At 42.2% G+C, this 24,959-nt stretch overlaps 1 protein-coding gene across 1 annotated transcript in view; it reads left to right on the top strand.

The window, feature by feature from the left end:
• The window catches only part of LOC132133055 (WW domain-containing oxidoreductase), a 251,646-nt gene that overhangs the window by 153,613 nt on the left and 73,074 nt on the right, over window positions 1-24,959 (top strand). The gene's annotated exons all lie outside the window — the stretch shown is intronic.

Consider the following 24,959-nt stretch of genomic DNA (forward strand, 5'->3'; position numbering starts at 1 on the left):
ATCTCATTCTTTTTTTTTGTTCCTTTGGTTTGTTGTTCCTTTATTTGGTCTTTTCAGTTGTTTGCTGGCTTTGTTTGTGGATATATATATATATATATATGTTAGGGCTGGGCGATATATCTAACGATATGATCATGCGCATTTCGTCAGTAAAGCCGGTTCCCTGATTACCGCTAAATCGCCATCACCTGCTTTCAAATGGAGCGGCATTTAAGAGACAGAACGGTAGATCACTGACAAGCTACGCAATATCGCATTCATTATCGAAGGCGATTCATTTTGGATAATGAACACATTATTGTGTTGCCTGTCAAAATGCGCATGATCATATCGTTAGATATATCGCCCAGCCCTAACATATATATATATATATATATATATTTTTTTTTTTCATTTATTTTTCTGTTCTTTGTTTGTTTGTCTGTACATTTTTCGTTTTGGTTGTTCCTTGTTCCCAGTTGCTTTGTTTTTTGATGATAGGCTATTGGTTTCTTGTTCTGTTTTTTTTGTTTCCTTTGATGTCCATTCATTCTTTCCTTTTGTTATTTTTCTTTAGTTGTTTCATTCCTTTGTTGGGTGGATGGTTTTATGATTGGATTGTCAGTTCTTTCTCTCGTTTATTTTGTCTGTTAATCTTAACATCTGTTCATTATTCCGTTAATTTGCTATTTTATTCTTTCTTTGTCTATTTCTCTGTCTTGTTCATTCCTTACCTCTCTCCTCCAGTTCCTCACCCTCCCTTTGTCTCTTGCTGACTGTATTGATCTGTGTGCGCTTGTGAGTTTGTGTTTAAACAGATCGCCTCACGTGTGGGCAGTGAAGGAGACAGTTAGCAGAGCTGCTTTTCATTTAGCATAACATCTTAATTCCCCATCTCTCCTCAGCCGGAAACGCCAGCTTACTCACCTGGAAAAAACACCATTAACTCCGGCCAGGGAGTCCGTCCTACCTCTCAGGCAGATTTAGACTTATCCTTGTGGATGTGTGTGTGTGCGAGAGGGGTGAAGGTCAGGAGATTCATACTGGTTCCGGGTCAGGGATTGCGTGTAAACCCAGGGCCCTACAGGCAGGATAATCACAGTGTTCCCTCACTATCTCCCACAGTGGATTCCAGTCATTAATCACTGACTCTGGGCCTGTCCTGGTCTCTAACACACCACTTTTCCTCCTCCACCATTTCTAAAAGCATTACTGTATTCACACACAGCTGCTTACTTTACCTTAGTTAACTTCAGAAAGTGCCAACTAAACTTCCTCAAGTTGTCATTTATACATGTTTCCATTCTACTTTAATTTCAATTTTCCTAAAAAAACATGGATTATATGTGTATTAACATTAAAATGCACTCATATTGATCGTATAATTGTCTTTTGTTAAAATCCCAAAGTAACCAAACTCCAGCCTACTGGTTTGCTTCATCCCTCGTTCTTTCCATCCCTCTCAGCTTGACCTTAATTGATAATAATGAGGGAGAGATTATTCTCTCCAGTCTTCCTTCTTGGAGTGGAGGTGGAAATTTCCTTCTGCTTTCGAAATACCAGAATTTGCTTACAGAACTTCTTTTGGAAACCTAAAACAACCTTTCAATTAGTCTATATTTGTGTAATAAACTATTGCCTGGGTTTACTTTCACTAAAACAACGGCGTGGAGGTTACAGTTTTGTGCCGTTGCTTATGGAATATGAATTCTAATCTAAAGTGACATAATATTCAACATTATAATGAAGGGCTCGACTTATTTTATCCTTTGGAAACTGATTGGTTGTTGGACGTTCCATTCAGTCAAACTTGAATTTGATAAAAGATTAAGGACTGATGTGGACTAATGAATTGTGCAGAGAAAGACCAGGAACATGCATTTGAGAAAGTAAACAGGGTGAATTTAGATTTCTCCTGCTGAGTGTGTGAGTGTGTGGTTGGAACTGGACACACAGCAGTTGACCTGCGGAGAGGCTACTCTCCCCCTCAGTCTGGTCAGGGCCTTTTGATTGACTCTTGACAAGCTCTCCTTGCCCTCTCTCCCCAGGCCTCCGCCCGCTCTCTTTACGGAATTGTTAAACAGATCCTCTCCCCTCTCGAACCAACTTGACTGTCCTTCACCCTTCACCCCTGCCGGGAGAGCCGGGTGCATCCGTCTCTGTGTGTGGGAGTGGATGCGACCGTGTTTCACAGCGGGTTATTCAAAGAAAATAATTAGAAGACAACCGAGCTTGTGTGTCTTCACCGGGTGACCCGGTGATGTCTGACTGCAGTGCACTGGAAGAGAAGACGAGGTCAAACCTGGCTGGGTCTGTCTTGTTGTGGTCTGTTTGTTAGAATTTTGGATTTGCTTAGCCGTTCCGTCCCTTTAACTCACAGTTTCTCTCTCCCACATTGATCAGCGTATGGCTCTGTTAGCCGAGCTCCAGTGAGCTGCTATGATGGAGTCGACATGATGTCATCACACTTTATTCTGGGGATCGTTAGAAGCAGGCATCAATTTCCTTCACTCTATAAAAATATCAAAGTGATTAAGCACACCATCGGTTTCCCCAAATATCAATACATACCTCCAGAGCCCGCTTCAAAGGAAACGGCTGGTAAAGCCATCACATGTATCTGTTCTTCTCTGGAACTGCCGGAGAAACAAGGGAGGTTCTCACAACTACTTCAAATCTTTATTGTTGGAAATGGGGAAGTAGAATAGAATGCAACAATAGAACATAAAAAACAGCGCAGAGAATAATAGAATTGTAAAATAATAACAGGCCACACAAATAAAGCTGACAATAACAATAGAATAGAATGGAACACCATAGAAAGGAACTGTAAAGAATAGATTATAACACAATAGACAAAATAATAGATCAAATAAACAAAATAGAATAAATAAAATAATAGAATAAAGCACTAGAAAAAGTTAAAAAGCACTTGTTAAAATAATTAACAATAAAAATAAAACAACATGGAATAGCTGTTTAGATTAAAAATGGAGTAGTTAAACAGAATCTAAAATAATGGAACAGAACACAATAGAATTTAGCAGATTAATGCAGAATAGAATTTAACAGAAAATGATAAAAAATAGTGATTTAAAATGCAAAATAATGAAATAATTCAGTTTGATTGTGCTCAATAGAATTTAACCAGCATAGAAAAATGTAAACTGTAAAATGGAATGGAAAAAGCACTAAAGTAAAACGAAAAGAAAAAAACGAAACCGATTACAACAGATTTTAATAGACCAAAATTGAATAAAATACATAGCACAAAATATGTAACTAAATGGAAGATAACAATAGAATAGAACAGAGCAAAGTACAACAGAATAAAATAGAGTGCAGAATAGATTGCATTATCATAGAACAGGACAAAGCACTACAGAATAGCAGCTTTCAAATGACATAGAATAGATTTATACAATAGAAAACTAGAATAGAACAAAATAGTGAAATATAGTAGACTGGAACAGACAATAAAAGTAGAGAAAATAGAGAAACTGAATATAGCAGAGTAAAATAGAGGATAACAAATGGAAAATAATTATGCACAATAGAATTACAGTTAAATAAAATGAAATATACTGCTAATAAAATAGTATATGATAGAATAGAATAAAGTAATTTAATACAGTAAAATAAAAAAAGATAAAAACAACTGAATTTGACATGATAAAACTGAATAGGATAGATCAAAATACGTTACAGGATGGAAGGTAACAATAAAATAGAATGGAATAGAGTGAAGAACAGTAGATTTAAATAGGAATATAGAATAAAATACAATAGTAAAACATCGCAAAGTTTAATAGAATATATAAGAGTGTTATATAATAATAATAATAATAATAATAATAATAATAATAATAATAATAATAATAAAAAAAACGAGTTACTTACTGTATAGGAACAGTTCACCAAAAAAAAAAAAATGTCATCATTCATCATCACAGAATTTCCATTTTTGTGTGAACTATCCATTTAAGAGCAGAGATGCAGTTGTTAATCAGTACTGTCATATAAAAGCTGGGTTGGTATAGTGTAGTTTTCCTCCTCTCGTGTATATAGAGTCCTGCTCTCTGGAGGGGCCGCTGCCAGCTGGCTCTCGCTTCCACAGGGGGCCGCCTGACTGCAGATGACATGTTTGAGTGCTGGATCAGTCTGTCACAAGCACACACACCAGAGAAGTGCCCTGTGACTCCTTCTTTCTGTCATAAACCCATACGAGTGTCCCACTCCAAGTCAGTCAAGTGCTAGTGATGAGTGTACAACCGGCTGTGTGTTTTGAAGCTCTTCTGCAGGATATGTGCCACCTGGAACGAATCCAGCTGTGGTGGAGAAAAAGAACAGACTCAGGACCTGGAAACATCTCTGAGAACTGAGAGAGAGATCACCTATGTCTAGAGAAATGCCTGACAGCTTACGCACAGAAAATGTCAAATCGTACATCTAGACCAGAGCTAGTCAAGCCATGACAAGAGCCAAGACCATGCATACATGCATGCATATTTAATGTACCTATGTAAATTAATTATTATAAATATGCATGATATTTATTTGTATTCATTTCAATGTTCTAAGCATTTATTTCTATACTACTGTATATATTACTGTTCAGAAGTTTGGGGTATTTAATTGTTTTATTGTTAATAGTTTTATTCAGCAATGTTGCATTGAATTGATTGAAAGTTACATTATATTTAAAAAATATCTTGAATAATAGTGTCAAAATTAGGAGTGTGGAACTTTAAGACTAAAGGAATTGTGATTTGTGGCTCCTGAGCTTCCCATTAATATTAATTCAAAGGAAAGCATGCTAACCAACTATCCAGTCTTAAGCTTTTCCCACATGATTCGACTTTTTATTATAACATCACTCATGTCAGTCTAACCCGCACATAACAGCTTGAGCTTAGAGCTATAACCTGCTAGTTAAACAGCATTTGTGATCCTTCCTGTGAGTGGGTGGGCATTGGTGGGGCTACACTATAAAGGTTAATACAACTGTGTGTGAAAATAATTGCAAATTAAATCGAATTAGTGCTATCCAATCAGCGTTATGAAGACTATCTCAGCGGCATGCTGCGCAAAGCCTTTTTTAATTAAGGATAGAACAATTCGACACTATAAATTAGCAGGAGATTCTTCAAATAAGACGACACTCTCAGATTATCACAGAAACCATCAGCAAACTTTCAGCTGAGCTATGTTTGATTTTGAGGTGAATTTTACCAATAGCATCCGATTGAAGAGGAAGTAATACAACAATGATGCAAATTTCGATGATTTCCTAATTGTTTTTGGCATGTGTGAATGTGTGTGCACACGCTGTGTGAATTGGCTCCCAGCAGCTCGGTGGCGTTAGCATGTTTGTATTGTACAATATTGATCACACACATTGCTATCTGACTAACCTGTCTACTTTAGTGGCATCGCCCTGATGCTTTGAGGAAGTGGGGGTTAAAGGTCATCTGGGTTCATGAGTGTGACACCAGAGACAGATGTGTGTCTTATGAGTGAGAGAGTCAGTCGATCGAAATGAACGTTAAGTCAAGAGGGTGTTTGTCTAGGTCTTAGACAGCCAAATGACCTGCAGACCAATAGAAACCCACTGACGAGAGAAAGAGGGCCATATTTTATCCCCCAGTCGGATCTGAAGAGAAAGATACACTGTAGAAGACATAACTCCAAATAGTGAGCACATCAAAAGGTTTTGCAATTGAAAGAAAACCCATTAAGAAGTCACAAGTTAGATCACCTCAATATCTAGTCCTCTGGTCTAGGTTCCCCTTGACCTGGGGTGTCCATTCCTGCACCTGGAGACCAGCATTCTGTAGATCCTTGCTTCAACCAGCTAAAACACACTTGCACAAGTCTCTGGTATGGCCAGACCAGGCAAAGCTTTAAAAGTAAGCAGGATAATTTTAAACTTAATATAATTCAGAAAATTTGAATTAAGCCATTTTTTATATATAAATAATAAACAGCAAAGGCCCAAGAACAGAACCCTGGGGGACACATTGTTTCAGGGTACAGTAGGAAATCTAAAATCTCGAGCAGAGATGTAAAACGTACTCGGTTACTAAACGTAACCTCGGTTCTCTCTAGAAGAGCGAACGAGTACTGCGTCTTAGCTAAGACGCTACGGGAAAAGTCTCTTTTCACGAAATACTGAAGCAAAAAATTATCCTTAATTTTGTATTTTTGTAAAGCGCATTTGCAGCAGTACACAGCCATAGGCGAGACGGCTCGTTCGCTCATTGGCTTGTTCTGCGGCAACTGCACAGCCTATCGAGCGCGGGCTGATGCAACATCAGACCAATAAGGGCGCTTCGCGCCCTTCTTGCCACTTCCCGCCGAAACGGGTGTGGCCCAACCTATAAAAGGAGCTTGAAAAGGCTGACTCACCTGATTTATTTCATCGCCGAAGCGAACCAGAGTGAATCGTGCGCACGGCAGAGAACGCAGTACTCGTTCGCTCTTCTAGAGAGAACCGAGGTTACGTTTAGTAACCGAGTACGTTCTCTTACGAGAGCTCTCTCGTACTGCGTCTTAGCTAAGACGCTACGGGAACCCAGTGTAAAACGCCGTGCGCGCAGGGATCACACACCAATAAACCTGAAGCAACGCCCAGGATTTACAGTGCACAGTCACCTGAGGGACTCACAGAGAGTCCAGGACAGAAAAGGGAAAAAGCCCTCCGTCCCATATCTAGCAGCATCCGTAGATGCGGCAATATGACGTCACACAGCCGAGGCAAGGCCTGACCAATGTGGCAATGCGGGTCTTACGCAATACTGCCCATATAACAGTCGGCAGCGCATAGCGCTCGTGAACTCAGAATTCCCCTCAGGGCCCTGATTCGCCTATACCGACAGCAGCCTGGCTTGCAAGGCGGGAACCTCCAGGTTATAGAACCTGATAAATGTAGACGGCGAGGCCCAACCTGCCGCCATACATATATCCTGCAAGGAGATCCCAGTAGACCACGCCCACGACGAGGCGATGCCTCTTGTGGAGTGTGCTCTGACGCCCAACGGGCACTGAAGGCCCCTGGAAGCGTAAGCTAACGCTATGGCGTCAACTATCCATCTGGATAGAGTCTGTCTCGAAACAGCCATTCCCTTGGAACGCCCACCGAACGAGACAAATAGCTGCTCCGTCTGCCGAAAGGCAGCAGAGCGAGACACATAAGCTCTTAAAACCCTGACAGGGCAAAGAAGACTCGAGTCTCCATCCTCCCCTGACACCGGCAGGGCAGACAGGGCAATAACCTGAGCCCGAAACGGTGTGTTGAGGGATTTCGGCACATAACCGTGCCTAGGTTTGAGTATGACTCTTGAGTCATTGGGCCCAAACTCCAAGCACGACTGGCTCACCGAGAGCGCGCGCAAATCACCCACACACTTCACAGAAGCGAGAGCCAACAAGAATACTGTCTTGAACGACAGATGCTGAAGGCTAATCGATTGGATAGGCTTGAAAGGGGGACCTTTCAAGGCCTCCAAAACCGCCGCGAGGTCCCACATAGGGACTGACGGAGGTCTGGGAGGATTCAGCCTCCTAGCTCCTCTGAGGAACCGGATGACTAAATCATTCCTTCCTATTGACTGACCGGACGCCGTTTCAGAAAACGCCGCGATGGCAGCCACATAAACTTTGAGCGTGGATGGGGCTCTGCCCTTATCCAACAGCTCCTGAAGGAAGGAGAGGACCTCCGTCACCTCACAACTAAGGGGTGAATAACCTCGAGCTGTGCACCAGCTGGAGAACACCGACCACTTCGAGGCATACAGACGTCGTGTCGACGGAGCTCTAGCCTGAGTGATGGTATTTAGCACTCTCACTGCGAGATCAGCGGGTAACCATTGAGTGCCCATACATAGAGGGACCACAACTCCGGTTGAGGGTGCCAAATCGAGCCCCTGGCCTGCGAGAGGAGGTCTCTCCTCAATGGTACCGGCCACGGGGCGACATCTGCTAACTGCATCAAATCTGGGAACCATGGTTGGTTCTTCCAAAGAGGTGCTACAAGCAGTATTGAACATCTCGTTTCTCTCACCCGTTCTATCACCTGCGGAAGGAGGGAGACGGGAGGGAACGCATAAAGCGGGCAGCACGGCCATCTCCGTGACAGCGCGCTTTCGCTCTTGGAAAAGAACGCGGGGCAGTGAGCGTCTTCGTGGGACGCAAAGAGGTCCACCTCCGCCATGCCAAATCTCTGCCACAACAGCCGGACTGTTTGCGGGTGTAGAGACCATTCGCCCATAGGAACATTGCCTCTGGACAGCCTGTCTGGACCCAGATTCTGCAGTCCAGGCACATGCACTGCTCTCAGCGAGCACACGTTGCGCTGAGCCCAAATCAGGAGGCGTTCCGTCAGCCTGCACAGGTTTCGGGACCCGAGACCGACCTGCCGATTTATGTAGGACACCACGGACATCTTGTCCGAACGGACTATGACGTGGTGATCCTTGATATGGGGACAAAAGCGCGTCAGCGCGTTCTCCACTGCCAGCATTTCCAGGCAGTTGATATGATGGAGCTTTTCCCATTCTGACCATAGGCCAAAGGACGGTCTGCCTTCGAGCAGCGCTCCCCATCCCGAAGTGGAGGCGTCCGTCGACACCATTTTCACACTCGGGGAAGTCCCCAGGCTTACACTTGATCGGTACCAGCCGTTCGCTGTCCAAGGTGCTAGAGCCGCAACACAGCTCTGATCGACCTTGAAATGCAGCCGGCCAGACGCCCACGCTCTGCGCGGCACCCGAGCCTTCAGCCAGAACTGCAGGGGGCGCATGCGGAGCAGGCCCAGCCGCAGAACCGGAGATGCTGAGGCCATGAAACCCAGCATCTTTTGACAGTGTTTGAGCGACACAGTCGCGCCACCGCGGAAAGAACTCGCTGCACGCTGAATGCCCATCGCGCGCTGTGGTGACAGCCGCGCCGTCATGGAACACTAGTTCAGAACTATACCCAGAAACAGGATCGTCTGACTGGGGTTCAGCGAACTCTTCACCCAATTGACACTGAGGCCGAGCTTCTCGAGGTGATCGAGTAAAACGGCTCTGTGGTCCATGAGCTCCGCTCATGATCGGGCCAGAACCAGCCAGTCGTCCAAATAATACAGCACTCGTGTGCCTCTGAGTCTAAGAGGAGCGAGCGCTGCAGCCATGCACCTCGTAAACGTACGAGGAGCTACGGACAAGCCGAATGGCAGGACTGCAAACTGGTATGCCTGGCCCTCGAAGGCGAATCTCAAATATCGCCTGTGGTTTGACGCTATCTGTATTTGAAAATACGCGTCCTTCAGATCTATTGACATGAACCAGTCCCCTCTGCGAATCTGCGCGAGGAGCTTCCTGGTCGTGAGCATTTTGAAACTGCGTTTCATCAATGCCTGTTCAGCTGTTTTAGATCCAGTATGGGCCGGAGACCCCCGTCTCTCTTGGGCACCAGAAAGTATCTGCTGTACAGCCCCCCCTCGCTTTGAGACACAGGCTCTACAGCCCCTTTGCTCAACAGTTTTGATATTTCGGCCCGAAGTATGTGTGCTACTTCTGTTTTGACCGTAGTTTCGACGCGCGCTGAAAAGCACGGTGGGCGTCGAGAAAACTGTAGCGTGTAGCCTCTCTTTATAATGCCTAGCACCCAATCCGAAACCCCTGGAAGCACTGACCATGCATTTGCATGAATGGCTAAGGGCTGGATGCGAAACGCGCTCTGTTGACTGGGCAACGGCGGCGCTCGAGTGTGCTGCGCATCTGAGGCGGGGAGCGCGTTGATCACAGCGGGCAGATCGCTCTTCCTCGACCCCGTTCCGGCGCTTAACCGACTGGAGGGAGGCTGAGCGGGTCCCGTGGGACTCGATATATCTGCGAGTAACCGTGGGCTGCATGTGTGCACTTTTACCACTTTAAACTCGCTGTCTGCCTGTGCAGAATGTACGTGCATGGGCCTCGTTTTTACAGAAGCCCCGCGCCGTATGTGACATAGTGTATGTGGGCACTGGGAAGTGGGCACGTTTACTATGCGGCGCGCTCGACCGATCTGTGTCGATCTTATGTGCGCTAGCCCTGTGTGCAGGGCTGTGCTTATATGTGGAGATGGGCACTGGGTAGTGGGCATCGTCACTGCATTTATAGCACCATCGGCCGTGGCCGGACGAGCACGCACGGGTTTCGTTTTTACAGAAACCACATGACGCGTGTGACATAGTAATAGTGGGCACTGAGGGGTGGGCACGTTTACTATGCAGTGTGCGCGACCGACTTGAGTCGACATTATGGGCGCAGGCCCTGTGTGCAGGGCTGTGCTTACATGTGGAGATGGGCACTGAGGAGTGGGCATCGTCACTACATTTATAGCACCATCGGCCGTGGCCGGACGAACGTGCACGGGTTTCGTTTTTACAGAAACCACATGACGCGTGTGACATAGTGATTGTGGGCACTGAGGAGTGGGCACGTCTACTATGTAGTGCGCGTGATCGACTTGAGTCGCTTTTATAGGCGCGAGCCCTGTGTAAAGGGCTGTGCTTATATGCGGAGATGGGCACTGAGCAGTGGGCATCGTCACTTCATTTATAGCACCATCGGCCGTGGCCGGGACACCAGAAATTACACCTTTTTCGGGAAATATCTGGGTAGCCGTGATAACGGTTTTCGTGTGCAGGCAAGCGGGCAACCGTACAGGCTTGCGCATTGCAAACAACGCTGAAACAGTCACAATCTCTGGAAACTGAAACAGCGGCGCGCTTAGGTGAGAGCCCGGCCGCAGCGGAACTCGTACACCGGCGCTTCGATGAAGCAGCCATCGTGTGTAGTGCCGACGCAGCGTCATGCAGCATGCGTAGATGGCTTTCCCAGGATGGCTTCGGGGCTCCCGGCCTCACCGTAATCCTCTGCCGCGGTCCCCGCGGCGCGGGGCGACGGCCAGTAGAGCGAGAACGGGGGTCTCGAGCTGCGTTGCTGAAGCTGTTGTGATAACGGCTTTTGTGTGCAGGCAAGCGGGCAACTGTGCAGGCTTGCGCATTGCAGAAAACGCTGAGACAGTCACAATTCCTGGAACTGAAACAGCGGCGCGCTTGGGTGAGAGCTCGGCCACAGCGGAACTCGTACACCTGCGCTTCGATGAAGCAGCCATCGTTAGTAGCGCCGACGCAGCGTCACACAGGAGGCTTTAGATGGCAACACCGCTTTTGCCGCCGTCCAGCAGAGGGCGGACAAAGGTGCGTCGCTATCGCCTGTTCCACCGGCGGAAGTGAGTGGTAGTTCCTGTTTTTAGCATCATCAGTGTGGAGAATGCTAGTGAGACAGACGAACGAGTTCGTGCTGAATATGGAGCGTTCCAAGCCTTCGCCACCTCTTCGTGAAGCTCAGGAAGAAATGAGGCGGGCTTTGAGAAGTACGCTCATCCGAAAGGGAAATACCATCCAGCCGGGAACGAGAGGGGGGGGCGCTGGTGCAAACCACTCGCGGCCGAGACTCATCGCGGCCAACACGATCATTCGCCCCGGCTCCTTCTCGATGTCAGCTCGTCTGCTGGGCTTCTGAGCAGAAGGCGCGAGATCCTCGGAGCTCGCCCAGCCCTCACTGCCCGAAGCTAGCAGAGAGCGCGTGTCCTCTTCCCCCGACGCGGCCCTGAGATCGACTTCCTCGGACGACGCGCCGGCAAACAGCGGGCGCTGCCCACCGGGAAGCGATGCAGGGGGGGCCGGTGAAGCAGGGCGAACCGGCGAGCTCGGTTGAGCTGAAGACGGTTCCGGAATCCGCTGGAAGCGATGCTTTTACGGCGCCTCAGCGCAGCGGAGAATGCAGGCTCAGAGAAAAAGGCCAGGCGAGTCCTCAGAGTCACCATGGCAACAGCTCGCAGTGGGGGCATCCGCCGTCAGCGAGCGAGCGCTGCATGATCTTCACCCAGGCAGGAGACACAGATGACGTACCGGTCTCCCTCGCTGAGTGGGGCTCTGACGAGCCGCAGGAAGGCATCTTAAAAAAGACGCGAGCTCTTTTACGAGTGTGTGTCGCAGGGCGAACACACACACACACATAAAGAACAGCTTGTATATAACAGGATTGAAAGGATATAGGCGCCGGATAGCGCAGCAGGAACGGCAATGGAAGGCGGCGATGCCAGCAGCTTCAGAATGGCTCGTCCTGCTGATGTGCTTTCTCAGACGGCGCTTGCTTCCTCCGTGATCCAGCGATGCGTGAGCTTCGCTGAAGAGATGAAAAATCAGGTGAGTCAGCCTTTTCGAGCTCCTTTTATAGGTTGGGCCACACCCGTTTCGGCGGGAAGTGGCAAGAAGGGCGCGAAGCGCCCTTATTGGTCTGATGTTGCATCAGCCCGCGCTCGATAGGCTGTGCAGTTGCCGCAGAACAAGCCAATGAGCGAACGAGCCGTCTCGCCTATGGCTGTGTACTGCTGCAAATGCGCTTTACAAAAATACAAAATTAAGGATAATTTTTTGCTTCAGTATTTCGTGAAAAGAGACTTTTCCCGTAGCGTCTTAGCTAAGACGCAGTACGAGAGAGCTCTCGTAAGAGAACTGTCTATCACATAGGTATGAGGAGAGCCGGGAAAGAGCAGTACCAGATATACCCACAGCCGAAAGACGAGAGATAAGCAAATCATAAGAGATGAAGTACCACCAACAGTACACATTTTGTACATCACTCTTATCTGACACACCTACATTAGGTTTTGGAGTCACTACTAACAGGCTGATGAGTAGATCCAGATGAGTTTGATTATGTTAGCATGCAAAATTACAGGAATATTCCAGGACCAAGGTTAGGACAGCTGCTCTAGAGTTTCAGAGTAGATCTCAAAGTCTGCAATCAAAAGTCAGAGATCTCATTATGAACTCATACATCCATCCATCCATCCATCTTTTCCTCTGTAGAGTGTTGAATTTTGAAGCCTAAATACAATCAACAGAAGAAAAAAAAGAGCTAAACGTAGGCTATCACCAACGAACACCATGGTAGCTTTCAATGTCACCACCACTGAGCTTCTGACAACCATTTAACCTGTTAGCCTGCACCCCGACGCTGGCATACAACTTGCACATGTCAGTGTTTACGAATAGATTAAATGAAATGGGAGAAATTTAATCTAGACAAACTATATATCATTATAAAGCTCTAAGCCTCAAGCATCGACGACAGTTCGCTGTTTTTCAATGGAAAGCTTATAAAGACTGTATTTACTAGATTTGTGTAAGCAGAACACATCAAAACATAAACAATGGAAACGCTGTACATACCAGATCCGTCGTAATAACGAGTCATAAACACATCCACAGCTGTAAATCCCGGTTTAGTTAGAAAGGTAAGGGTCCACTGAACGACATCTCATGAAGCACGTTTAGTTCAACGAAGAAATAACGTTGTAATATGGATCATAATTCCTTTGTTTACGTTTCAGTTATTCAGCGACAGAACTTTTTGCGTCCATTATTGAATAACTCACGGTCAGAAACTGCGTCTTGGTAGTAAAAAAAAACGTTTTTGCAGTGTACAGTGTAAACAGAATGAGGCGATCCACTGGAAAAAAAAGTGAATGAAAGATAGTATATTTGAAAGATAGTATATTTGAATTTTGGCGCTCCCTCGTGACGCGCTCTGACGCACCTGTCAGCTGATCGAGGCGGAACTTATAGCGATCGCCTTTTTCTTTGTTTCTTTTATTTTTCAACAGTTTTTATATATGTGAGAGTGTATTTTATGTTGAATGTGAATGTGTCTGCATGATTACCATCTGTTTTAGTGCAAATCAGCCCAAATCAGCTCGCTATTACTGAATGGTCACGGCTATCAAAGTGAACGCGTCTATATGAATAGAGAGAGTGGATTATTTACTTTATGGCACATTTGTGTTATTACCATCTGTATAAGTGGCCATCAGCACATCAGCACTGATTTGCATCGTAATTCATTGTAAATGCTGCATTTCTAGCAATCTCAGATTTTCTGTATTGGCAAACAAAGTTAATATTTTTTTAATATTTCTCATTATTCTTATTTTTCTTACTCAAATTATTCTTATTGTATTTTTCTAGTGCTCAAATAAATCACTTATATGATGTCTAAGTTTCTGTCTAGTGTTTTATAATTGAAAAAAATCTATGCAGTGGTATGTTTTCTGACTAAATAGTTTGTAGAAGCCTTCAATACAGTTGTTTAAAATTTTTTTTTTTTTTTATTTGGGGGGGGTGGGGGGTGTAGACATAATCTCAAAAAAATATTTGCCGGAGTCTCATTTTTCATGATATCTTATTCAGATTTGAAATAAAAACTCATGAGACGTGACTTTCAACCCATTACTTTTCTAGATTGCTCCAGGACTGATTTCAAGAATTTTTATATAAAAAAAAAAAAATATTTAAGTTTGGTAAAAAAAAATGTAAAGGCACTTCAGTGTCTATAACTTTTAATATTTTTGAGCATTATCAAATCTGGTTGATAAAAAAAAAAAGTAAAGCCCAAAGGGTCTTCTTTCCAAAGACACCAAAATTATGTTTGTAACACACTGAAGTAGGAAACTGTTACAATTTTAAGTTAGGTAGAGCACTTTCAGCTGTGAGTCCCATAATGGGGGTCAGGTTAACAGGTTAAGTCATTATTCAAAAAAACCCATTGACTTTGGTATGTTGGAACCAGAACTTTTAAAACGTCATCTTTGCAGCACTCTAGTTCACCTTTGAATTGTAGGTGAAACTGAAGCAAACCTATAGCAACATGGGGAAAATGTGCAGACTTCATACAGAAAGGCCTCCTGGCTCAGCTGGGACTCGAACCGGGGACCTTCTTGCTGTGAGGCAACAGTGCTAACCAGGGGCGTAGATTACAAGGGGGACGTGTCCCCCCACTTTTAATATCACGGAAATTCGTCCCCCGCACTTTTTCTGGGAAGTGTGTTCATATAGAGGTTTTCAAGAGCTGGTGTGAATAAATATAGATTTAAACTCAAAGAGACAGGATAGTCTGCGCATGACCTGATGTTTTTTTCGGACCAAAAAGGAGAAATGAACATCACAGAGTTAAACTCTCCTGCAGTGTGTGTTTCATTCATACTCGAAGCCAGAGGGCGCTCTCGCGCTGAAAGTCATAACAGGAAATTCCTAATATGGGCAAAAGCTGTTGTTTTCGGTTTTGTTTTTTTCAAGTCCAAAAAAATCTCCAGCAGGTGATAAATGAAGTATAAGAACAATGCAGTGCTAATTGACATAGCATTTATTACAGTATAGAAACTATTCTGCCTTATTATGTGAAAAAAAGTGTTTGTAGAATATAAACAAATCATTATTATTTGTTATTGTCCAGCAGTTATAGATTTCTAAGCCAAAAAAAGAAAAGATAGAAATTAGAGAAAATTGAGTTGCCTTTAGTATCCACTACCAGTCAAAAGTTTTTGAACAGTAAGCTTGTTAATGTTTTTTAATTCTCTTCTGTTCACCTACCCTGCATTTATTTGATCCAAGTACTGCAAAACAGTGAAATTTTGAAATATATTTACTAGCCTATTTAAAATAGCTGTTTTCTATTTTAATATATTTCAAAATGTAATTTATTGAGATTTCAAAGCTGAATTTTTTTTTGCATCATTACTCCAGTCACACGATCCTTCAGAAATAATTCTGATATACTGATTTGCTGCAAAAAAAAAAAAACGAAAAGAAAAAAACTCTTATTATGATAACGTTGAAAACAGCTAAGTTCAGAAGAGCAGCATTTATCTGAAATAGAAATCTCTTGTAAAATTATGTCTTTACCAAATTTGGATCAATTTAAAGAATCCTTGCTAAATAAAGGATTAACTTCTATAATTTATTTAACTATATATATATATTATATATATATATATATATATATATATATATATATATATATATATATACAGTACAGACCAAAAGTTTGGACTCACCTTCTCATTCAAAGAGTTTTCTTTATTTTCATGACTATGAAAATTGTAGAGTCACACTGAAGGCATCAAGGGCTATTTGACCAAGAAGGAGAGTGATGGGGTGCTGCGCCAGATGACCTGGCCTCCACAGTCACCGGACCTGAACCCAATCGAGATGGTTTAGGGGTGAACTTTCAAAACATAAAAAATCTTACAGTTAAAAAACTGTTGACTTTTATGCTATATAGATTACAGAAATGTTATATTATTATGAAATCACACACACACACACAGACGGTAGGCCATATATATATACATATATATATATATATGTGTGTGTGTGTGTGTGATTTCTGTCCCCCTCACTTCTGAAAAGACGGCTACGCCCCTGTTGCTAACCACTGAACCACCTTCTCCAAACTAAACAATTTGCAAAATTTTGGAAAAAGTAAGGTAGACTGCGACAAAGGAGGGTCGTAAACCAGGTGGCAAAATAAAAAGCAATCATGAGCATCACAGCACATGCGTCAACTGCTAGACCATGGCTCCGACAGCAGTGTTCGCTCGGGCAAGTGCTGACCATCAACAGCTCTTTCAGTCCAATGGTTTCAAGCAGCTTACGTCGTCGTCAAGTGCATCTGCTTTCAATAGCCTGTCCAGACAGATTTCAGCTCTAAAAGCTGCCTGTCACCAAAAGCTAAATAAAACGGTTCAGGGCAGAGGAGGTTGAGGATGGATCAAAGATCAATAAGGCCAAAAGAGACAACTCTCGTCCCTCCCCTAACAGTAAACACATGCATTTAAATCAGCCATTCACTGGCTGCCGTAACTATGACAAATGATGTTGTATGTAATTTTTTTCTATTAACATAAAGTAATATAAACTGAAGGACACTAGTCTATAGAGGGAGTTAGCAGCTAATGTTCCGTATCAGATGTGGACAATGTCAGGGCTGAATACAGATTACGTAGTGTCCTTCCAGCCCCCAGGGAATTACGCTTTGACACTGAATTGGCTGCCAAGTGTATTAGTGCAACTCACTGGTGCCAGCCATGTCTTCACTGGACTATTAACCCCTCTGCTCCAGAGACCTGCACAGTCCTGCGTCCTAACCTCGTCCTAGCTATCACAAAGGTGCTCGTATCCCCTACCCTTTACCCCTGAGAAAGATTGTAAGATGGGGAACCATTTTTTTCTCTGCAAGACACGCGGGTCTGTCAGTCGTGTCCATGGTGAAATCAATCCAGCCTTGTCTTGCAATAACCTCTAGATATTCATGTTTGTCAAACAGCTTAAGCGGTCTCGTTCAAAACTGTATTTCTTAGGGTTAAACTTTGAGGTTGTGTGGCAAATTGCAAATCTGAATGTACTGAATATTTCAGAACGCTGAAGAGATGTGTCTGCTTTTGTTTTACTGTCGGTAAGGTTGCCAAAGACAGGGAAGGAACAGAGAAAAGGTGGGAAAGTGGATAGATACGTATTAGCAATGAGTAAGTTGGGGATTGTAGCAGCGTCTCAGATGGAAATCCATCATACATGCTGGTGATATGATGAATGCGGTCCTCATGAGCTTTGGCATGCTGACAGTAGGGGAGGAGTTCTACCACTAAAGCTCTTCTTCTCCAGTTCATCTACACTTGAGGACTTATACACATCTCAATATCCCAGAATCCATCATTGCGCATGGATCTCATCTGTTGGCCATCTGTCGACAGACAGTGCAGGGTTTTGACTTTGTAACAATTAGTTCTTGGAAATGTACTCTTTGTATTCATGTCGGTTTCATGATACAATATCTGTCAATAATACCTGGGTAATAACCCTAAACCTAATGTTAACCCATGTAATTACCTTATAGTACCCTGTACTTTTTTACAAGTACAAGTACACTGTAAGTACACGTACTGTAAAATGTCAGTGTAACCAAAATTACAATGAGATTATACCAGTTTTAAATTGTTGTCATTTTGACATCAAGGCTGTAGTATCACACTGACTTTATGCCCCTCAAAATATATCAAAATTAATTTTGGTTTAGATTAGGGAATACGCATTCACTGTGAACTAAGAGTTTTCCCTTAGGATACTGCTAATTTGCTGTTTATTAATAGTTAGTAAGCTAGTTGTTAAGTTAAGGTATGAGGTTGGGATCTAAAATATTGTCATGCAGAATAAGGCATTAATATGTGCTTTATAAGTACTAATAAACAGCCAATATGCTAGTAATATGCATTAATAGTGAGAATTTGTCCCTAAAAAGTTTTAATAGACAAATTAAAAACACATCATTCATATTTAAGTCATCATATGTATGTATGAATTGCATCTGACTTCATGGAAATCATAAAATGCAAATGGCTGAAGTCCAGTCCTGGACTGATACGTCTTTATCCTTTTCCTTTTGTTCTCACCTTTCTTATCATGTTGTTATCAAGCAGTATTATTGTGTTTGTGTTGCTGTCTGAGCACCCTGAGGGCTGCCAAGTGCCTCTGGACACGTCTCTTTTGTAACTGATGGGATATGCAATGTAAATCAGCCAGTTTTTTCACAAACAGGATAATCCAATTGTTGCTGTATCCAGAAGTGCAATGAATCATTATTGAAACTGTGGTGAGTGCTATTTGTGAAGGGAAGCTTGAGTATCAAAGCTTCACTTCAATAAAAGATGTTAGGTGATGATGTATATGAACAAGTAAAGTCCGGGTGAATAGATATTGATATGCCATAATCAGATGATTATTTAATCATTCAGACTTGCTGATCTGAATCTGAATTAAAGGGTGAAATGGTGAAATCCCTGCTGATCCCCAGTCTTAAGTGCACAGGAGGTAATGTGTGTTTTCGGTTGAAGTCTATGGTTCAGTTCTCACCTCTCAGACGCCCCTCTCCATTAGAGTGTGTGCTAACCTTGCAACACCAGGTTGACATCCTCATTTTTCACCTGGCTACTACCTTCCCCACTATCCTCCGCCTCCGTGATCTTTTCATCACTCTATCCCACCTTTCCAAGCCACAACAGTAGCAACCAGAAGGACCACTGTGGAAATAACAATGACTTACATTTTATATTTACATGTAATTATACTGACTTAAAGTCATCGAATCTGAAATTGACCGTATTTGCTTATTTAACAAACGTTAAATGAGCCTTTAGCCAACAGCTGTGCTATTTCTCAACAATCAAACAGCTATTAATGCATTGGCTGCTGTTATATATAATGCAGCCTTTATAAAATGTTGCCAGAAAAAAACACCAAAATGATTTAAATGGTTGTTAAATTACAGTAGTTACAGCAAAAATATAATAATAATAATGCACTGAAACTAATAAAGAAGCATTGCCATAATGCAAGATCCTTACGAAAGTGAACTTGACCTTCCATTCACAAAGAAATTCATTTTTATTCATTTTTATAACCCCTCTAGTCATTCTTAGTTTATTAGTTAATGTCTATAGAGCAAGAACATAACTGCACACCACAGAATCCAAAGAAAGCCTTATTGTTAATTGTAAATTGAAATAGTTTGAGCTCATGTTGAGACATTGTGACAGGAAGTGATTAAACGTGGCGGTCAGTCAACTCTCTGCTCTGTCGAAGTGCTGAGGAAGCGTTTCAGAGTTCTGTTGAGCTCCTTTTGATGTCTGTTTTTACGAGGTGATGCAACCCGGCTGATGCATATCTTAATGCACCTCAGGATCTTCTGCGTGGTGAAAGATGACCTTCCACTGATAAAGAGATTCATCACCTCACATGTAAAACCAGACTCCCTCTTATTAGGTTTCTACAATATGTGCGTCCCTCTCCAAAGCCGAGCTGTTACATCATCAATCAATCAAACAGGCTAGAACAAATCTAACAGAAGCTCTACTGAGTGATTAAGAGTGTGTGGCAGACGCTTCCACAATATACTGCTTTTGTTTTGTGACTTGGGCCTTTTCAATCTGAGTGTGTGTGTGATCCATCAGAGAGCTTTATGATGAATCGTCGTGTCCTTCAGGAAGTGCCCTGAACGCTCAGACACTCGCTCTACTCTCCCACGAACACTACAGGCGTGTGATGGAGATGCTAGTCCCACACTGGCGGTATGCTAAATGGAGAATACATTACAGAAGTGACAGAGGACTATTTTTCTTTCCATCGTTATCATTTATCTGTTGAAGTTCATTGTTGGACTTCCCAGACTGACAAGGTAAAGATGTATGGATGAAGTGTTGAAGTGTTCTACACAAATGCTTTATTTATTTATTTCCACATGAGGATCACTTGTGTTATTCAAGGTTTCTTGCAACTGGTAAAATATAGTTTTTCTAGACAATTTGTTCAATCTCATCGAGTCCTATTAAATGTGGTTTTAGTACTATACCTTTAAGACATTTAAAATAATGGCATAAAACAATTTTTGTACTGTTCTGTTATCGGCAAAGTGAAATTGCTAAATTTTCTGTCTTGTGCTCGTCTCCATCAAATTGGCCTTTTGACGATAAAAATTGTGCATTAATACACTAATTTAAATAAAACACGGTAGCCAGATTTTATTTATTAATTTATTACATTACAGAAGAAGTTTATCACATTTCTGATTTAGCTGATGGAAATGCTAATTATAACAAACATTTTCAAGTGTCAATATCATCCGTTTAATGTATCAATGTCTTCAGTGTTACATATACTTGGATATATTATATATACATTGCATATTACTGTGTAATGAGACTTCTTAGTACATTAATATTTCCTAATTTAATAATACTAAATTATTTATGAAATTAATAAACAATAAGCTGGCTAATTTCAGTTTTGGGGGACATGTGAAGATGCAGAATTTGTGATGTGAAAGATGAAAGATGCAGAATTTATGATGTATGCACAATTCTGTATGGCTGAAATGTGTATTTGTCTTCTGAAAAGAAAATAATGTATGCAATAGATGAGTTCCCATACACTTCTTGCACTGTTCTGTTCTGTTATCAAAAAAAAGAGAACAACAACAGCAAAGTTTGAATGTAGGCCAATAAATATATAAAAATAGTTGCATTGCATTTCACAAACATTAAACCATTTTCAGAATTGATAATTTGTTTGTTCATTACACTGCATATGATGTACAAATGAGCACTTTTATGGGAACAACACTATGGTTACGGACACGTAATTAATTATGTGATGTGATTCTATGTTTATTTACATTTAAACACTTTTTGTTTGCACAAAGTGTTTCCAAAGTAGTTTTTTGCAACATTCGAAGTTGATTCAAAAAGTTAAGTTAATGAAAAAAGATTGTGTCGACACTTTTCCTCATACAAAACCATCAAAAAAATCATGAAAAATAAGTTGTATAAACTGCTCTTATGATATAGTTCACAGACCCTTGTCGCTATATGCTTTAATTGTACGGAAAAGAGCAGCATGAACATGTTGGAAACTTTTTAGGACCTTTTGCACTTCTATTAAACTGCTTCATGCAAAGTTGTTTGGCCATTGGCTTTACATTTCCATCCATCTCCTCCTTAAAGGGTTAGTTCACCGAAATATTAAAATTATGTCATTAATGACTCACCCTCATGTCGTTCCAAACCAGTAATTGAACTGAATCGTTTTAAACTGTTCGCATCTCCAATACACATTAATCGACAAATGACTTAAGCTGTTAACTTGTTTAATGTGGCTGACACTCCCTCTGAGTTCAAACAAACCAATATCCCGGAGTAATTCATTTACTCAAACAGTACACTGACTGAACTGATGTGAAGAGAGAACTGAAGATGAACACCGAGCCGAGCAGGGTGAAGCAGACCGGCACACAGAGTGTCTGAACTGAACCAGTTCTTGACTCGAGAAAGAGTCAATATTTCGTTCATTATCTGGCTCGGCTCGGTGTTCATCTTCAGTTCTCTCTTCACAGCAGTTCAGTCAGTGTACTGTTTGAGTACATGAATTACTCCGGGATATTGGTTTGTTTGAACTCAGAGGGAGTGTCAGCCACATTAAACAAGTTAACAGCTTAAGTCATTTGTGGAATAATGCGTATTGGAGACTGAAACTGTTTCAAACGATTCAGTTCGATTTGGTGAACTGGTTCAAGAAGATCCAGTTACATCGAATGATTCGTTCGCGAACCGGATATTACTATACTGCAGTGAACGCGCTCACAACAGACACGGAAGAGAAGACAATGCTGAATAAAGTCGTAGTTTTTGCTATTTTTGGACCAAAATGTATTTTCGATGCTTCAAAATATTCTAACTGACCCTCTGATGTCACATGGACTACTTTGATAATGTTTTTCTTACCTTTCTGGACATGGACAGTAGACCGTACACACAGCTTCAATGGAGGGACTGAGAGCTCTCGGACTAAATCTAAAATATCTTAAACTGTGTTCAGAAGATAAATGGAGGTTTCACGGGTTTGGAATGACATGAGGGTGAGTCATTAATGACATCATTTTAATATTTGGGTGAACTTACCCTTTAATGAGACAGAAATGTTTGTACCATTGAATTATTCCATCTGCTGTTTCTTTCTTATGTCACCTGGGAAATCCTCTTTAAAGTGCTTGGACATGTTTCATCAGCAACTATGTCCTGTCTGGACAAACTACTCATGTATTTCCTGAACCCAGCAAACAGATGAAAAAAAAATTATTAAAAATTATCTATTATGAATGATTAATTCAATATTTATGAATATTTTAAATCTCCTAATAAATTATCATGTATGCAATTAAGTTCCACATTTATCCGCGGATGCAGAGAGGGCGAGTGTTTAGTTGAAAAGTACGCTGAATTACATGATGTTACATTGGTTGTATTTTGACATATGATTTATCCTGCTATGAAACCGTTTTATGCTGGCCATTATTCAATCTATAAAAATGTGTGGATTTTCTCAGAGCTCAGGTCTGATGCTGCACCTCTGGCATACAAAGTAGCCGCTCTTTATAAATCCACATACTGACAGTCTATTTGAAGCAGAAGTAGATACTCTTTATGGGTGAGCTGATAAAGTCCTGTTAAATAACTACCCAAAGTAAAGTTTGCCTCGTTTTTCATTTTGTGTACTTTATTTTCATTTATGCATTCATTCTACATTTGAAAACACATTTGAAGTGGTTATTAAAACACGTCTGACGTACAAAAGCTATACAAGCACTTTGGTAATTAAAAAAGAACTTGTAAATAATAAATAAAAGGAGTAGGAGAGTTTAGCATTTTGCAACAAGAGAGGCGCAGTTTCTTGCATTACCATAATGAATCTGAGGGAGCTGAGGGTCTCGTCTAGTACTGAAGTGTAGGTTTGTTTCATTTAACTAACTATTAACTATGATTTTTTTTTTTACCTCAATAAACTGCTAATTTAATGCTTATTAATGGTTAGTAAGGTAGTTGTTAGTTTAGGTATGGGATTTTAGATTAGGGGATCTAAGATATGCTCATGCAGAATAAGGTATTGATACGTGTTAATAAACAGCCAATATGCTAGTAATATACATGCTAGTTAATAGTGAGAATTGGTCCCTAAACTGAAGTGATACCCTAAGATTAATAATAATACTCACTCTAAATTCTGCATATTTTGTCCAGACCCTGTAACTTCTAAGTCATTGCATTTAGTCATTGCGTTTCCATTCAGACCCCTTGTTTATGCTTCACATTTCTGATAGCACAGCATTGCTGCCAGTGTTTGCTAGTGTACATTTCCCCGTATGAAAGGCCTTGTGGTTGTAACATGTGCCACATGCAATCGACTGCGGCTGAAGTGTCTCAGCTTGAATCATCCACTTGAGATCAGCGTTCTCATAGAGAGTCACAGCGTCCCTCAGCCCAGCTCGTTATTACACCGTTTAACGAGACGCACGGCACAATGCTGCCGCTCGGGCCTATGGGATCTCTGTGTACATTATCCCTCAGAAGGGCCTCACAGAAGCTGACAGGAGGATGTAATATATCTCAAAACAATAGATCCAGTTTAAGAGGCGTATTGATTCAAAGCTATCGCACCCATCATCATTACCATTATCTGTTGGAGAGATAGTCCGTCCCCGCATTGCCATGCTGAAAACGGCGGGTCCGTTCAGAGCCTCGTCGCTCCACTCGCTAACCTCCTGCACTGTTTTAATAATCCTTAAAGGTGCTGCTCTGGCTTTTAAAAGAAATGAGTTGGGTCTGAGGAGGACTTTAACAGGAGAAGAAGCCATTGAAACGCCAGCTAAACGGCCCCGCTAACGCCTCCGGCCCCTGCGGAGCAGCTCAATACCATTTCCAACCTTTTAACTCACTCAAATTAAGTTTAGGCGTCCTTCAGGATGCCTGACTTTATTCATCCCCCATTTAGGGTCCATTGAAAAGAGCGCCACTCCCCGTGCAACAAACTGCTGTGAGCAATACGATATCTATTAGATTACAGTGCCAGCACTTTGCTCTAACGGCTAGCGAGGTGGGCCGCCGCGCACAGCGATATTGTGGCTTTCATACGGGTTTAGGTGCTTTGTTATGTGAAAGGCTTTTAATATGAGGTCTTCCTAATCTGATTTGTTAAAGAGATCCTTTAGCTAATGTTGTGCATTAGAGAGACAGCTGTGGCGATGTTGAGCGCTTCATTAAAAGAATGGGAAAGCGGTGGTTTGACTGCTTGTTTACTAACATGAAACGATGCAGAGGCAGAGTAAATATCGTTTATCTAACTGGCAGAAGCTGATATGAATTGATATCTTTTGTTGTCACGCTTTGTTACGAAGCGAGCTCACATTGTTTACCCAGGCACTCATGTAAATTAGACTGTTTTTGTCAAAGCCAAGCAGAAATAGTTCACCCAAAAATGACAATCTGCTGAAAATGTACTCACTCTCAGACCATCCAAGATGTAGATGAGATTGTTTCTAATTAGATTTGGAGAAATGTAGTATTCCATCACTTGCTCACCAGTGGATCATCTGCAGTGAATGGGTGCCATCAAAATGACACCATTCGAGATTAGCATGGATAAACAATGGTCGTTTCAGTTTTTAAGAGTGCTTTCAGACTAGAGCTTTTTGCTGAGTCAGAGTTTGGCGCGGTTAGGTGATTCG

This window comes from Carassius carassius, chromosome 50, assembly GCF_963082965.1.
Source record: "Carassius carassius chromosome 50, fCarCar2.1, whole genome shotgun sequence".
Classification (NCBI taxonomy): Eukaryota; Metazoa; Chordata; class Actinopteri; order Cypriniformes; family Cyprinidae; genus Carassius; species Carassius carassius.